The 10,580-nt window shown below is 45.9% G+C and overlaps 31 non-coding genes and 2 pseudogenes across 31 annotated transcripts; all 33 read right to left on the bottom strand.

Annotated features, from left to right (window-relative positions):
• Positions 1–96: 96 nt before the first annotated feature.
• On the bottom strand, positions 97–215 carry LOC133436664 (5S ribosomal RNA). Its single transcript, XR_009780191.1, has one exon. It is a non-coding gene; the product is annotated as a 5S ribosomal RNA (ribosomal RNA).
• A 199-nt stretch (positions 216–414) lies between these two features.
• On the bottom strand, positions 415–533 carry LOC133436478 (5S ribosomal RNA). The gene has a single exon (XR_009780015.1). It is a non-coding gene; the product is annotated as a 5S ribosomal RNA (ribosomal RNA).
• A 199-nt stretch (positions 534–732) lies between these two features.
• On the bottom strand, positions 733–851 carry LOC133436640 (5S ribosomal RNA). The gene has a single exon (XR_009780168.1). It is a non-coding gene; the product is annotated as a 5S ribosomal RNA (ribosomal RNA).
• Positions 852–1,050: 199 nt separating this feature from the next.
• On the bottom strand, positions 1,051–1,169 carry LOC133436477 (5S ribosomal RNA). The gene has a single exon (XR_009780014.1). It is a non-coding gene; the product is annotated as a 5S ribosomal RNA (ribosomal RNA).
• A 217-nt stretch (positions 1,170–1,386) lies between these two features.
• On the bottom strand, positions 1,387–1,505 carry LOC133436476 (5S ribosomal RNA). The gene has a single exon (XR_009780013.1). It is a non-coding gene; the product is annotated as a 5S ribosomal RNA (ribosomal RNA).
• A 217-nt stretch (positions 1,506–1,722) lies between these two features.
• LOC133436581 (5S ribosomal RNA) lies at positions 1,723–1,841 on the bottom strand. Its single transcript, XR_009780113.1, has one exon. It is a non-coding gene; the product is annotated as a 5S ribosomal RNA (ribosomal RNA).
• A 199-nt stretch (positions 1,842–2,040) lies between these two features.
• Positions 2,041–2,159, bottom strand: LOC133436536 (5S ribosomal RNA). The gene has a single exon (XR_009780069.1). It is a non-coding gene; the product is annotated as a 5S ribosomal RNA (ribosomal RNA).
• A 199-nt stretch (positions 2,160–2,358) lies between these two features.
• LOC133436474 (5S ribosomal RNA) lies at positions 2,359–2,477 on the bottom strand. The gene has a single exon (XR_009780011.1). It is a non-coding gene; the product is annotated as a 5S ribosomal RNA (ribosomal RNA).
• A 199-nt stretch (positions 2,478–2,676) lies between these two features.
• LOC133436672 (5S ribosomal RNA) lies at positions 2,677–2,795 on the bottom strand (annotated as a pseudogene).
• Positions 2,796–2,994: 199 nt separating this feature from the next.
• On the bottom strand, positions 2,995–3,113 carry LOC133436473 (5S ribosomal RNA). The gene has a single exon (XR_009780010.1). It is a non-coding gene; the product is annotated as a 5S ribosomal RNA (ribosomal RNA).
• Positions 3,114–3,312: 199 nt separating this feature from the next.
• LOC133436671 (5S ribosomal RNA) lies at positions 3,313–3,431 on the bottom strand (annotated as a pseudogene).
• Positions 3,432–3,630: 199 nt separating this feature from the next.
• On the bottom strand, positions 3,631–3,749 carry LOC133436561 (5S ribosomal RNA). The gene has a single exon (XR_009780093.1). It is a non-coding gene; the product is annotated as a 5S ribosomal RNA (ribosomal RNA).
• Positions 3,750–3,948: 199 nt separating this feature from the next.
• Positions 3,949–4,067, bottom strand: LOC133436617 (5S ribosomal RNA). The gene has a single exon (XR_009780146.1). It is a non-coding gene; the product is annotated as a 5S ribosomal RNA (ribosomal RNA).
• Positions 4,068–4,284: 217 nt separating this feature from the next.
• Positions 4,285–4,403, bottom strand: LOC133436596 (5S ribosomal RNA). The gene has a single exon (XR_009780127.1). It is a non-coding gene; the product is annotated as a 5S ribosomal RNA (ribosomal RNA).
• Positions 4,404–4,602: 199 nt separating this feature from the next.
• LOC133436509 (5S ribosomal RNA) lies at positions 4,603–4,721 on the bottom strand. Its single transcript, XR_009780044.1, has one exon. It is a non-coding gene; the product is annotated as a 5S ribosomal RNA (ribosomal RNA).
• Positions 4,722–4,920: 199 nt separating this feature from the next.
• On the bottom strand, positions 4,921–5,039 carry LOC133436472 (5S ribosomal RNA). The gene has a single exon (XR_009780009.1). It is a non-coding gene; the product is annotated as a 5S ribosomal RNA (ribosomal RNA).
• A 223-nt stretch (positions 5,040–5,262) lies between these two features.
• On the bottom strand, positions 5,263–5,381 carry LOC133436648 (5S ribosomal RNA). Its single transcript, XR_009780175.1, has one exon. It is a non-coding gene; the product is annotated as a 5S ribosomal RNA (ribosomal RNA).
• Positions 5,382–5,580: 199 nt separating this feature from the next.
• On the bottom strand, positions 5,581–5,699 carry LOC133436556 (5S ribosomal RNA). Its single transcript, XR_009780088.1, has one exon. It is a non-coding gene; the product is annotated as a 5S ribosomal RNA (ribosomal RNA).
• A 199-nt stretch (positions 5,700–5,898) lies between these two features.
• On the bottom strand, positions 5,899–6,017 carry LOC133436563 (5S ribosomal RNA). The gene has a single exon (XR_009780095.1). It is a non-coding gene; the product is annotated as a 5S ribosomal RNA (ribosomal RNA).
• Positions 6,018–6,216: 199 nt separating this feature from the next.
• Positions 6,217–6,335, bottom strand: LOC133436511 (5S ribosomal RNA). Its single transcript, XR_009780046.1, has one exon. It is a non-coding gene; the product is annotated as a 5S ribosomal RNA (ribosomal RNA).
• Positions 6,336–6,551: 216 nt separating this feature from the next.
• LOC133436471 (5S ribosomal RNA) lies at positions 6,552–6,670 on the bottom strand. The gene has a single exon (XR_009780008.1). It is a non-coding gene; the product is annotated as a 5S ribosomal RNA (ribosomal RNA).
• A 223-nt stretch (positions 6,671–6,893) lies between these two features.
• Positions 6,894–7,012, bottom strand: LOC133436589 (5S ribosomal RNA). The gene has a single exon (XR_009780120.1). It is a non-coding gene; the product is annotated as a 5S ribosomal RNA (ribosomal RNA).
• Positions 7,013–7,211: 199 nt separating this feature from the next.
• LOC133436634 (5S ribosomal RNA) lies at positions 7,212–7,330 on the bottom strand. The gene has a single exon (XR_009780162.1). It is a non-coding gene; the product is annotated as a 5S ribosomal RNA (ribosomal RNA).
• Positions 7,331–7,529: 199 nt separating this feature from the next.
• LOC133436636 (5S ribosomal RNA) lies at positions 7,530–7,648 on the bottom strand. Its single transcript, XR_009780164.1, has one exon. It is a non-coding gene; the product is annotated as a 5S ribosomal RNA (ribosomal RNA).
• Positions 7,649–7,865: 217 nt separating this feature from the next.
• LOC133436647 (5S ribosomal RNA) lies at positions 7,866–7,984 on the bottom strand. Its single transcript, XR_009780174.1, has one exon. It is a non-coding gene; the product is annotated as a 5S ribosomal RNA (ribosomal RNA).
• Positions 7,985–8,183: 199 nt separating this feature from the next.
• LOC133436555 (5S ribosomal RNA) lies at positions 8,184–8,302 on the bottom strand. The gene has a single exon (XR_009780087.1). It is a non-coding gene; the product is annotated as a 5S ribosomal RNA (ribosomal RNA).
• A 199-nt stretch (positions 8,303–8,501) lies between these two features.
• Positions 8,502–8,620, bottom strand: LOC133436562 (5S ribosomal RNA). The gene has a single exon (XR_009780094.1). It is a non-coding gene; the product is annotated as a 5S ribosomal RNA (ribosomal RNA).
• Positions 8,621–8,819: 199 nt separating this feature from the next.
• Positions 8,820–8,938, bottom strand: LOC133436558 (5S ribosomal RNA). The gene has a single exon (XR_009780090.1). It is a non-coding gene; the product is annotated as a 5S ribosomal RNA (ribosomal RNA).
• A 199-nt stretch (positions 8,939–9,137) lies between these two features.
• LOC133436633 (5S ribosomal RNA) lies at positions 9,138–9,256 on the bottom strand. The gene has a single exon (XR_009780161.1). It is a non-coding gene; the product is annotated as a 5S ribosomal RNA (ribosomal RNA).
• A 199-nt stretch (positions 9,257–9,455) lies between these two features.
• On the bottom strand, positions 9,456–9,574 carry LOC133436566 (5S ribosomal RNA). The gene has a single exon (XR_009780098.1). It is a non-coding gene; the product is annotated as a 5S ribosomal RNA (ribosomal RNA).
• A 217-nt stretch (positions 9,575–9,791) lies between these two features.
• Positions 9,792–9,910, bottom strand: LOC133436646 (5S ribosomal RNA). Its single transcript, XR_009780173.1, has one exon. It is a non-coding gene; the product is annotated as a 5S ribosomal RNA (ribosomal RNA).
• A 199-nt stretch (positions 9,911–10,109) lies between these two features.
• Positions 10,110–10,228, bottom strand: LOC133436470 (5S ribosomal RNA). The gene has a single exon (XR_009780007.1). It is a non-coding gene; the product is annotated as a 5S ribosomal RNA (ribosomal RNA).
• Positions 10,229–10,445: 217 nt separating this feature from the next.
• On the bottom strand, positions 10,446–10,564 carry LOC133436706 (5S ribosomal RNA). Its single transcript, XR_009780222.1, has one exon. It is a non-coding gene; the product is annotated as a 5S ribosomal RNA (ribosomal RNA).
• Positions 10,565–10,580: the final 16 nt, after the last annotated feature.

Here is a 10,580-nt window from a genome sequence, read left to right as displayed (position 1 = left end):
CCATGTGCAAAACACTTTAGGACGTGAGCTGTCGCTGTTACCACATTGAAATATGTGTGGGCAGATTAAGCGAGAGCGCTCTCTGCTGGTTGAAAAAGCTTACAGCACCTGGTATTCCCAGGCGGTCTCCCATCCAAGTACTAACCAGGCCAGACCCTGCTTAGCTTCAGAGATCAGACGAGATCGGGCCCATCCAGGCTGGTATGGCCGTAAGCAGAAGCTGCAGCTTGAAATACCTCTGATATGGAGTTGAAGATAAGTCATAGAATATAAGTCATTGATTTGTTGGTTTTATTTGTTGGAGTTAAAGTGCCTTAACCATGTGCAAAACACTTTAGGACGTGAGCTGTCGCTCTTACCACGTTGAAATATGTGTGGGTAGATTAAGCGAGAGCGCTCTCTGCTGGTTGAAAAAGCTTACAGCACCTGGTATTCCCAGGCGGTCTCCCATCCAAGTACTAACCAGGCCCGACCCTGCTTAGCTTCCGAGATCAGACGAGATCGGGCGCATCCAGGCTGGTATGGCCGTAAGCTGAAGCTGCAGCTTGAAATACCTCTTATATGGAGTTGAAGATAAGTCATAGAATATAAGTCATTGATTTGTTGGTTTTATTTGTTGGAGTTAAAGTGCCTTAACCATGTGCAAAACACTTCAGGACGTGAGCTGTCGCTGTTACCACGTTGAAATATGTGTGGGTAGATTAAGCGAGAGCGCTCTCTGCTGGTTGAAAAAGCTTACAGCACCTGGTATTCCCAGACGGTCTCCCAACCAAGTACTAACCAGGCCCGACCCTGCTTTGCTTCCGATATCAGACGAGATCGGGCGCATCCAGGCTGGTATGGCCGTAAGCAGAAGCTGCAGCTTGAAATACCTCTTATATGGAGTTGAAGATAAGTCATAGAATATAAGTCATTGATTTGTTGGTTTTATTTGTTGGAGTTAAAGTGCCTTAACCATGTGCAAAACACTTTAGGACGTGAGCTGTCGCTCTTACCACGTTGAAATATGTGTGGGTAGATTAAGCGAGAGCGCTCTCTGCTGGTTGAAAAAGCTTACAGCACCTGGTATTCCCAGGCGGTCTCCCATCCAAGTACTAACCAGGCCCGACCCTGCTTAGCTTCCGAGATCAGACGAGATCGGGCGCATCCAGGCTGGTATGGCCGTAAGCTGAAGCTGCAGCTTGAAATACCTCTTATATGGAGTTGAAGATAAGTCATATAATATAAGTCATTGATTTGTTGGTGATAATAATTTAGAAGCACTTATTTGTTGGAGTTAAAGTGCCTTTACCATATGCAAAACACTTTAGGACTTGAGCTGTCGCTGTTACCACGTTGAAATATGTGTGGGTAGATTAAGCGAGACCGCTCTCTGCTGGTTGAAAAAGCTTACAGCACCTGGTATTCCCAGGCGGTCTCCCATCCAAGTACTAACCAGGCCCGACCCTGCTTAGCTTCCGAGATCAGACGAGATCGGGCGCATCCAGGCTGGTATGGCCGTAAGCTGAAGCTGCAGCTTGAAATACCTCTTATATGGAGTTGAAGATAAGTCATATAATATAAGTCATTGATTTGTTGGTGATAATAATTTAGAAGCGCTTATTTGTTGGAGTTAAAGTGCCTTAACCATGTGAAAAACACTTTTGGACGTGAGCTGTCGCTGTTACCACGTTGAAATATGTGTGGGTAGATTAAGCGAGAGCGCTCTCTGCTGGTTGAAAATGCTTACAGCACCTGGTATTCCCAGGCGGTCTCCCATCCAAGTACTAACCAGGCCCGACCCTGCTTAGCTTCCGAGATCAGACGAGATCGGGCTCATCCAGGCTGGTATGGCCGTAAGCAGAAGCTGCAGCTTGAAATACCTCTTATATGGAGTTGAAGATAAGTCATAGAATATAAGTCATTAATTTGTTGGTTTTATTTGTTGGAGTTAAAGTGCCTTAACCATGTGCAAAACACTTTAGGACGTGAGCTGTCGCTGTTACCACATTGAAATATGTGTGGGCAGATTAAGCGAGAGCGCTCTCTGCTGGTTGAAAAAGCTTACAGCACCTGGTATTCCCAGGCGGTCTACCATCCAAGTACTAACCAGGCCCGACCCTGCTTAGCTTCCGAGATCAGACGAGATCGGGCGCATCCAGGCTGGTATGGCCGTAAGCAGAAGCTGCAGCTTGAAATACCTCTGATATGGAGTTGAAGATAAGTCATAGAATATAAGTCATTGATTTGTTGGTTTTATTTGTTGGAGTTAAAGTGCCTTAACCATGTGCAAAACACTTTAGGACGTGAGCTGTCGCTCTTACCACGTTGAAATATGTGTGGGTAGATTAAGCGAGAGCGCTCTCTGCTGGTTGAAAAAGCTTACAGCACCTGGTATTCCCAGGCGGTCTCCCATCCAAGTACTAACCAGGCCCGACCCTGCTTAGCTTCCGAGATCAGACGAGATCGGGCGCATCCAGGCTGGTATGGCCGTAAGCTGAAGCTGCAGCTTGAAATACCTCTTATATGGAGTTGAAGATAAGTCATAGAATATAAGTCATTGATTTGTTGGTTTTATTTGTTGGAGTTAAAGTGCCTTAACCATGTGCAAAACACTTTAGGACGTGAGCTGTCGCTGTTACCACGTTGAAATATGTGTGGGTAGATTAAGCGAGAGCGCTCTCTGCTGGTTGAAAAAGCTTACAGCACCTGGTATTCCCAGGCGGTCTACCATCCAAGTACTAACCAGGCCAGACCCTGCTTAGCTTCAGAGATCAGACGAGATCGGGCCCATCCAGGCTGGTATGGCCGTAAGCAGAAGCTGCAGCTTGAAATACCTCTGATATGGAGTTGAAGATAAGTCATAGAATATAAGTCATTGATTTGTTGGTTTTATTTGTTGGAGTTAAAGTGCCTTAACCATGTGCAAAACACTTTAGGACGTGAGCTGTCGCTCTTACCACGTTGAAATATGTGTGGGTAGATTAAGCGAGAGCGCTCTCTGCTGGTTGAAAAAGCTTACAGCACCTGGTATTCCCAGGCGGTCTCCCATCCAAGTACTAACCAGGCCCGACCCTGCTTAGCTTCCGAGATCAGACGAGATCGGGCGCATCCAGGCTGGTATGGCCGTAAGCTGAAGCTGCAGCTTGAAATACCTCTTATATGGAGTTGAAGATAAGTCATAGAATATAAGTCATTGATTTGTTGGTTTTATTTGTTGGAGTTAAAGTGCCTTAACCATGTGCAAAACACTTTAGGACGTGAGCTGTCGCTGTTACCACGTTGAAATATGTGTGGGTAGATTAAGCGAGAGCGCTCTCTGCTGGTTGAAAAAGCTTACAGCACCTGGTATTCCCAGGCGGTCTACCATCCAAGTACTAACCAGGCCAGACCCTGCTTAGCTTCAGAGATCAGACGAGATCGGGCCCATCCAGGCTGGTATGGCCGTAAGCAGAAGCTGCAGCTTGAAATACCTCTGATATGGAGTTGAAGATAAGTCATAGAATATAAGTCATTGATTTGTTGGTTTTATTTGTTGGAGTTAAAGTGCCTTAACCATGTGCAAAACACTTTAGGACGTGAGCTGTCGCTCTTACCACGTTGAAATATGTGTGGGTAGATTAAGCGAGAGCGCTCTCTGCTGGTTGAAAAAGGTTACAGCACCTGGTATTCCCAGGCGGTCTCCCATCCAAGTACTAACCAGGCCCGACCCTGCTTAGCTTCCGAGATCAGACGAGATCGGGCGCATCCAGGCTGGTATGGCCGTAAGCTGAAGCTGCAGCTTGAAATACCTCTTATATGGAGTTGAAGATAAGTCATAGAATATAAGTCATTGATTTGTTGGTTTTATTTGTTGGAGTTAAAGTGCCTTAACCATGTGCAAAACACTTCAGGACGTGAGCTGTCGCTGTTACCACGTTGAAATATGTGTGGGTAGATTAAGCGAGAGCGCTCTCTGCTGGTTGAAAAAGCTTACAGCACCTGGTATTCCCAGACGGTCTCCCAACCAAGTACTAACCAGGCCCGACCCTGCTTAGCTTCCGATATCAGACGAGATCGGGCGCATCCAGGCTGGTATGGCCGTAAGCAGAAGCTGCAGCTTGAAATACCTCTTATATGGAGTTGAAGATAAGTCATATAATATAAGTCATTGATTTGTTGGTGATAATAATTTAGAAGCACTTATTTGTTGGAGTTAAAGTGCCTTAACCATGTGCAAAACACTTTAGGACGTGAGTTGTCGCTGTTACCACGTTGAAATATGTGTGGGTAGATTAAGCGAGAGCGCTCTCTGCTGGTTGAAAAAGCTTACAGCACCTGGTATTCCCAGGCGGTCTCCCATCCAAGTACTAACAAGGCCCGACCCTGCTTAGCTTCCGAGATCAGACGAGATCGGGCGCATCCAGGCTGGTATGGCCGTAAGCAGAAGCTGCAGCTTGAAATACCTCTTATATGGAGTTGAAGATAAGTCATAGAATATAAGTCATTGATTTGTTGGTTTTATTTGTTGGAGTTAAAGTGCCTTAACCATATGCAAAACACTTTAGGACGTGAACTGTCGCTGTTACCACGTTGAAATATGTGTGGCTAGATTAAGCGAGACCGTTCTCTGCTGGTTGAAAAAGCTTACAGCACCGGGTATTCCCAGGCGGTCTCCCATCCAAGTACTAACCAGGCCCGACCCTGCTTAGCTTCCGAGATCAAACGAGATCGGGCGCATCCAGGCTGGTATGGCCGTAAGCAGAAGCTGCAGCTTGAAATACCTCTGATATGGAGTTGAAGATAAGTCATAGAATATAAGTCATTGATTTGTTGGTTTTATTTGTTGGAGTTAAAGTGCCTTAACCATGTGCAAAACACTTTAGGACGTGAGCTGTCGCTGTTACCACGTTGAAATATGTGTGGGTAGATTAAGCGAGAGCGCTCTCTGCTGGTTGAAAAAGCTTACAGCACCTGGTATTCCCAGGCGGTCTCCCATCCAAGTACTAACCAGGCCCGACCCTGCTTAGCTTCCGAGATCAGACGAGATCGGGCGCATCCAGGCTGGTATGGCCGTAAGCTGAAGCTGAAGCTGCAGCTTGAAATACCTCTTATATGGAGTTGAAGATAAGTCATATAATATAAGTCATTGATTTGTTGGTGATAATAATTTAGAAGCACTTATTTGTTGGAGTTAAAGTGCCTTTACCATGTGCAAAACACTTTAGGACGTGAGCTGTCGCTGTTACTACGTTGAAATATGTGTGGGTAGATTAAGCGAGAGCGCTCTCTGCTGGTTGAAAAAGCTTACAGCACCTGGTATTCCCAGGCGGTCTCCCATCCAAGTACTAACCAGGCCCGACCCTGCTTAGCTTCCGAGATCAGACGAGATCGGACACATCCAGGCTGGTATGGCCTTAAGCAGAAGCTGCAGCTTGAAATACCTCTGATATGGAGTTGAAGATAAGTCATAGAATATAAGTCATTGATTTGTTGGTTTTATTTGTTGGAGTTAAGGTGCCTTAACCATGTGCAAAACACTTTAGGACGTGAGCTGTCGCTCTTACCACGTTGAAATATGTGTGGGTAGATTAAGCGAGAGCGCTCTCTGCTGGTTGAAAAAGCTTACAGCACCTGGTATTCCCAGGCGGTCTCCCATCCAAGTACTAACCAGGCCCGACCCTGCTTAGCTTCCGAGATCAGACAAGATCGGGCGCATCCAGGCTGGTATGGCCGTAAGCTGAAGCTGCAGCTTGAAATACTTCTTATATGGAGTTGAAGATAAGTCATAGAATATATGTCATTGATTTGTTGGTTTTATTTGTTGGAGTTAAAGTGCCTTAACCATGTGCAAAACACTTCAGGACGTGAGCTGTCGCTGTTACCACGTTGAAATATGTGTGGGTAGATTAAGCGTGAGCGCTCTCTGCTGGTTGAAAAAGCTTACAGCACCTGGTATTCCCAGGCGGTCTCCCATCCAAGTACTAACCAGGCCCGACCCTGCTTAGCTTCCGAGATCAGACGAGATCGTGCGCATCCAGGCTGGTATGGCCGTAAGCAGAAGCTGCAGCTTGAAATACCTCTGATATGGAGTTGAAGATAAGTCATAGAATATAAGTCATTGATTTGTTGGTTTTATTTGTTGGAGTTAAAGTGCCTTAACCATGTGCAAAACACTTTAGGACATGAGCTGTCGCTGTTACCACGTTGAAATTTGTGTGGGTAGATTAAGCGAGAGCGCTCTCTGCTGGTTGAAAAAGCTTACAGCACCTGGTATTCCCAGGCGGTCTCCCATCCAAGTACTAACCAGGCCCGACCCTGCTTAGCTTCCGAGATCAGACGAGATCGGGCACATCCAGGCTGGTATGGCCGTAAGCTGAAGCTGCAGCTTGAAATACTTCTTATATGGAGTTGAAGATAAGTATATAATACAAGTCATTGATTTGTTGGTGATAATAATTTAGAAGCGCTTATTTGTTGGAGTTAAAGTGCCTTAACCATGTGCAAAACACTTTAGGACGTGAGCTGTCGCTGTTACCACGTTGAAATATGTGTGGGTAGATTAAGCGAGAGCGCTCTCTGCTGGTTGAAAAAGCTTACAGCACCTGGTATTCCCAGGCGGTCTCCCATCCAAGTACTAACCAGGCCCGACCCTGCTTAGCTTCCGAGATCAGACGAGATCGGGCGCATCCAGGCTGGTATGGCCGTAAGCTGAAGCTGAAGCTGCAGCTTGAAATACCTCTTATATGGAGTTGAAGATAAGTCATATAATATAAGTCATTGATTTGTTGGTGATAATAATTTAGAAGCACTTATTTGTTGGAGTTAAAGTGCCTTAACCATGTGCAAAACACTTTAGGACGTGAGTTGTCGCTGTTACCACGTTGAAATATGTGTGGGTAGATTAAGCGAGAGCGCTCTCTGCTGGTTGAAAAAGCTTACAGCACCTGGTATTCTCAGGCGGTCTCCCATCCAAGTACTAACCAGGCCCGACCCTGCTTAGCTTCCGAGATCAGACGAGATCGGGCTCATCCAGGCTGGTATGGCCGTAAGCAGAAGCTGCAGCTTGAAATACCTCTTATATGGAGTTGAAGATAAGTCATAAAATATAAGTCATTGATTTGTTGGTTTTATTTGTTGGAGTTAAAGTGCCTTAACCATGTGCAAAACACTTTAGGACGTGAGCTGTCGCTGTTACCACATTGAAATATGTGTGGGCAGATTAAGCGAGAGCGCTCTCTGCTGGTTGAAAAAGCTTACAGCACCTGGTATTCCCAGGCGGTCTACCATCCAAGTACTAACCAGGCCCGACCCTGCTTAGCTTCAGAGATCAGACGAGATCGGGCGCATCCAGGCTGGTATGACCGTAAGCAGAAGCTGCAGCTTGAAATACCTCTGATATGGAGTTGAAGATAAGTCATAGAATATAAGTCATTGATTTGTTGGTTTTATTTGTTGGAGTTAAAGTGCTTTAACCATGTGCAAAACACTTTAGGACGTGAGCTGTCGCTCTTACCACGTTGAAATATGTGTGGGTAGATTAAGCGAGAGCGCTCTCTGCTGGTTGAAAAAGCTTACAGCACCTGGTATTCCCAGGCGGTCTCCCATCCAAGTACTAACCAGGCCCGACCCTGCTTAGCTTCCGAGATCAGACTAGATCGGGCGCATCCAGGCTGATATGGCCGTAAACTGAAGCTGCAGCTTGAAATACCTCTTATATGGAGTTGAAGATAAGTCATATAATATAAGTCATTGATTTGTTGGTGATAATAATTTAGAAGCACTTATTTGTTGGAGTTAAAGTGCCTTTACCATGTGCAAAACACTTTAGGACGTGAGCTGTCGCTGTTACTACGTTGAAATATGTGTGGGTAGATTAAGCGAGAGCGCTCTCTGCTGGTTGAAAAAGCTTACAGCACCTGGTATTCCCAGGCGGTCTCCCATCCAAGTACTAACCAGGCCCGACCCTGCTTAGCTTCCGAGATCAGACGAGATCGGACACATCCAGGCTGGTATGGCCTTAAGCAGAAGCTGCAGCTTGAAATACCTCTGATATGGAGTTGAAGATAAGTCATAGAATATAAGTCATTGATTTGTTGGTTTTATTTGTTGGAGTTAAGGTGCCTTAACCATGTGCAAAACACTTTAGGACGTGAGCTGTCGCTCTTACCACGTTGAAATATGTGTGGGTAGATTAAGCGAGAGCGCTCTCTGCTGGTTGAAAAAGCTTACAGCACCTGGTATTCCCAGGCGGTCTCCCATCCAAGTACTAACCAGGCCCGACCCTGCTTAGCTTCCGAGATCAGACAAGATCGGGCGCATCCAGGCTGGTATGGCCGTAAGCTGAAGCTGCAGCTTGAAATACTTCTTATATGGAGTTGAAGATAAGTCATAGAATATAAGTCATTGATTTGTTGGTTTTATTTGTTGGAGTTAAAGTGCCTTAACCATGTGCAAAACACTTCAGGACGTGAGCTGTCGCTGTTACCACGTTGAAATATGTGTGGGTAGATTAAGCGTGAGCGCTCTCTGCTGGTTGAAAAAGCTTACAGCACCTGGTATTCCCAGGCGGTCTCCCATCCAAGTACTAACCAGGCCCGACCCTGCTTAGCTTCCGAGATCAGACGAGATCGTGCGCATCCAGGCTGGTATGGCCGTAAGCAGAAGCTGCAGCTTGAAATACCTCTGATATGGAGTTGAAGATAAGTCATAGAATATAAGTCATTGATTTGTTGGTTTTATTTGTTGGAGTTAAAGTGCCTTAACCATGTGCAAAACACTTTAGGACGTGAGCTGTCGCTCTTACCACGTTGAAATATGTGTGGGTAGATTAAGCGAGAGCGCCCTCTGCTGGTTGAAAAAGCTTACAGCACCTGGTATTCCCAGGCGGTCTCCCATCCAAGTACTAACCAGGCCCGACCCTGCTTAGCTTCCGAGATCAGACGAGATCGGGCTCATCCAGGCTGGTATGGCCGTAAGCAGAAGCTGCAGCTTGAAATACCTCTTATATGGAGTTGAAGATAAGTCATAAAATATAAGTCATTGATTTGTTGGTTTTATTTGTTGGAGTTAAAGTGCCTTAACCATGTGCAAAACACTTTAGGACGTGAGCTGTCGCTGTTACCACATTGAAATATGTGTGGGCAGATTAAGCGAGAGCGCTCTCTGCTGGTTGAAAAAGCTTACAGCACCTGGTATTCCCAGGCGGTCTACCATCCAAGTACTAACCAGGCCCGACCCTGCTTAGCTTCAGAGATCAGACGAGATCGGGCGCATCCAGGCTGGTATGACCGTAAGCAGAAGCTGCAGCTTGAAATACCTCTGATATGGAGTTGAAGATAAGTCATAGAATATAAGTCATTGATTTGTTGGTTTTATTTGTTGGAGTTAAAGTGCTTTAACCATGTGCAAAACACTTTAGGACGTGAGCTGTCGCTCTTACCACGTTGAAATATGTGTGGGTAGATTAAGCGAGAGCGCTCTCTGCTGGTTGAAAAAGCTTACAGCACCTGGTATTCCCAGGCGGTCTCCCATCCAAGTACTAACCAGGCCCGACCCTGCTTAGCTTCCGAGATCAGACGAGATCGGGCGCATCCAGGCTGATATGGCCGTAAACTGAAGCTGCAGCTTGAAATACCTCTTATATGGAGTTGAAGATAAGTCATATAATATAAGTCATTGATTTGTTGGTGATAATAATTTAGAAGCACTTATTTGTTGGAGTTAAAGTGCCTTTACCATGTGCAAAACACTTTAGGACGTGAGCTGTCGCTGTTACTACGTTGAAATATGTGTGGGTAGATTAAGCGAGAGCGCTCTCTGCTGGTTGAAAAAGCTTACAGCACCTGGTATTCCCAGGCGGTCTCCCATCCAAGTACTAACCAGGCCCGACCCTGCTTAGCTTCCGAGATCAGACGAGATCGGACACATCCAGGCTGGTATGGCCTTAAGCAGAAGCTGCAGCTTGAAATACCTCTGATATGGAGTTGAAGATAAGTCATAGAATATAAGTCATTGATTTGTTGGTTTTATTTGTTGGAGTTAAGGTGCCTTAACCATGTGCAAAACACTTTAGGACGTGAGCTGTCGCTCTTACCACGTTGAAATATGTGTGGGTAGATTAAGCGAGAGCGCTCTCTGCTGGTTGAAAAAGCTTACAGCACCTGGTATTCCCAGGCGGTCTCCCATCCAAGTACTAACCAGGCCCGACCCTGCTTAGCTTCCGAGATCAGACGAGATCGGGCGCATCCAGGCTGGTATGGCCGTAAGCTGAAGCTGCAGCTTGAAATACCTCTTATATGGAGTTGAAGATAAGTCATATAATATAAGTCATTGATTTGTTGGTGATAATAATTTAGAAGCACTTATTTGTTGGAGTTAAAGTGCCTTTACCATATGCAAAACACTTTAGGACGTGAGCTGTCGCTGTTACCACGTTGAAATATGTGTGGGTAGATTAAGCGAGACCGCTCTCTGCTGGTTGAAAAAGCTTACAGCACCTGGTATTCCCAGGCGGTCTCCCATCCAAGTACTAACCAGGCCCGACCCTGCTTAGCTTCCGAGATCAGACGAGATCGGGCGCATCCAGGCTGGTATGGCCGTAAGCTGAAGCTGCAGCTTGA

This window comes from Cololabis saira, unplaced genomic scaffold (assembly GCF_033807715.1).
Source record: "Cololabis saira isolate AMF1-May2022 unplaced genomic scaffold, fColSai1.1 scf060, whole genome shotgun sequence".
NCBI classification, from domain to species: Eukaryota; Metazoa; Chordata; class Actinopteri; order Beloniformes; family Belonidae; genus Cololabis; species Cololabis saira.
Note: the sequence above shows the minus strand (reverse complement) of the source record. Positions and strands in the feature narration are given on the sequence as shown.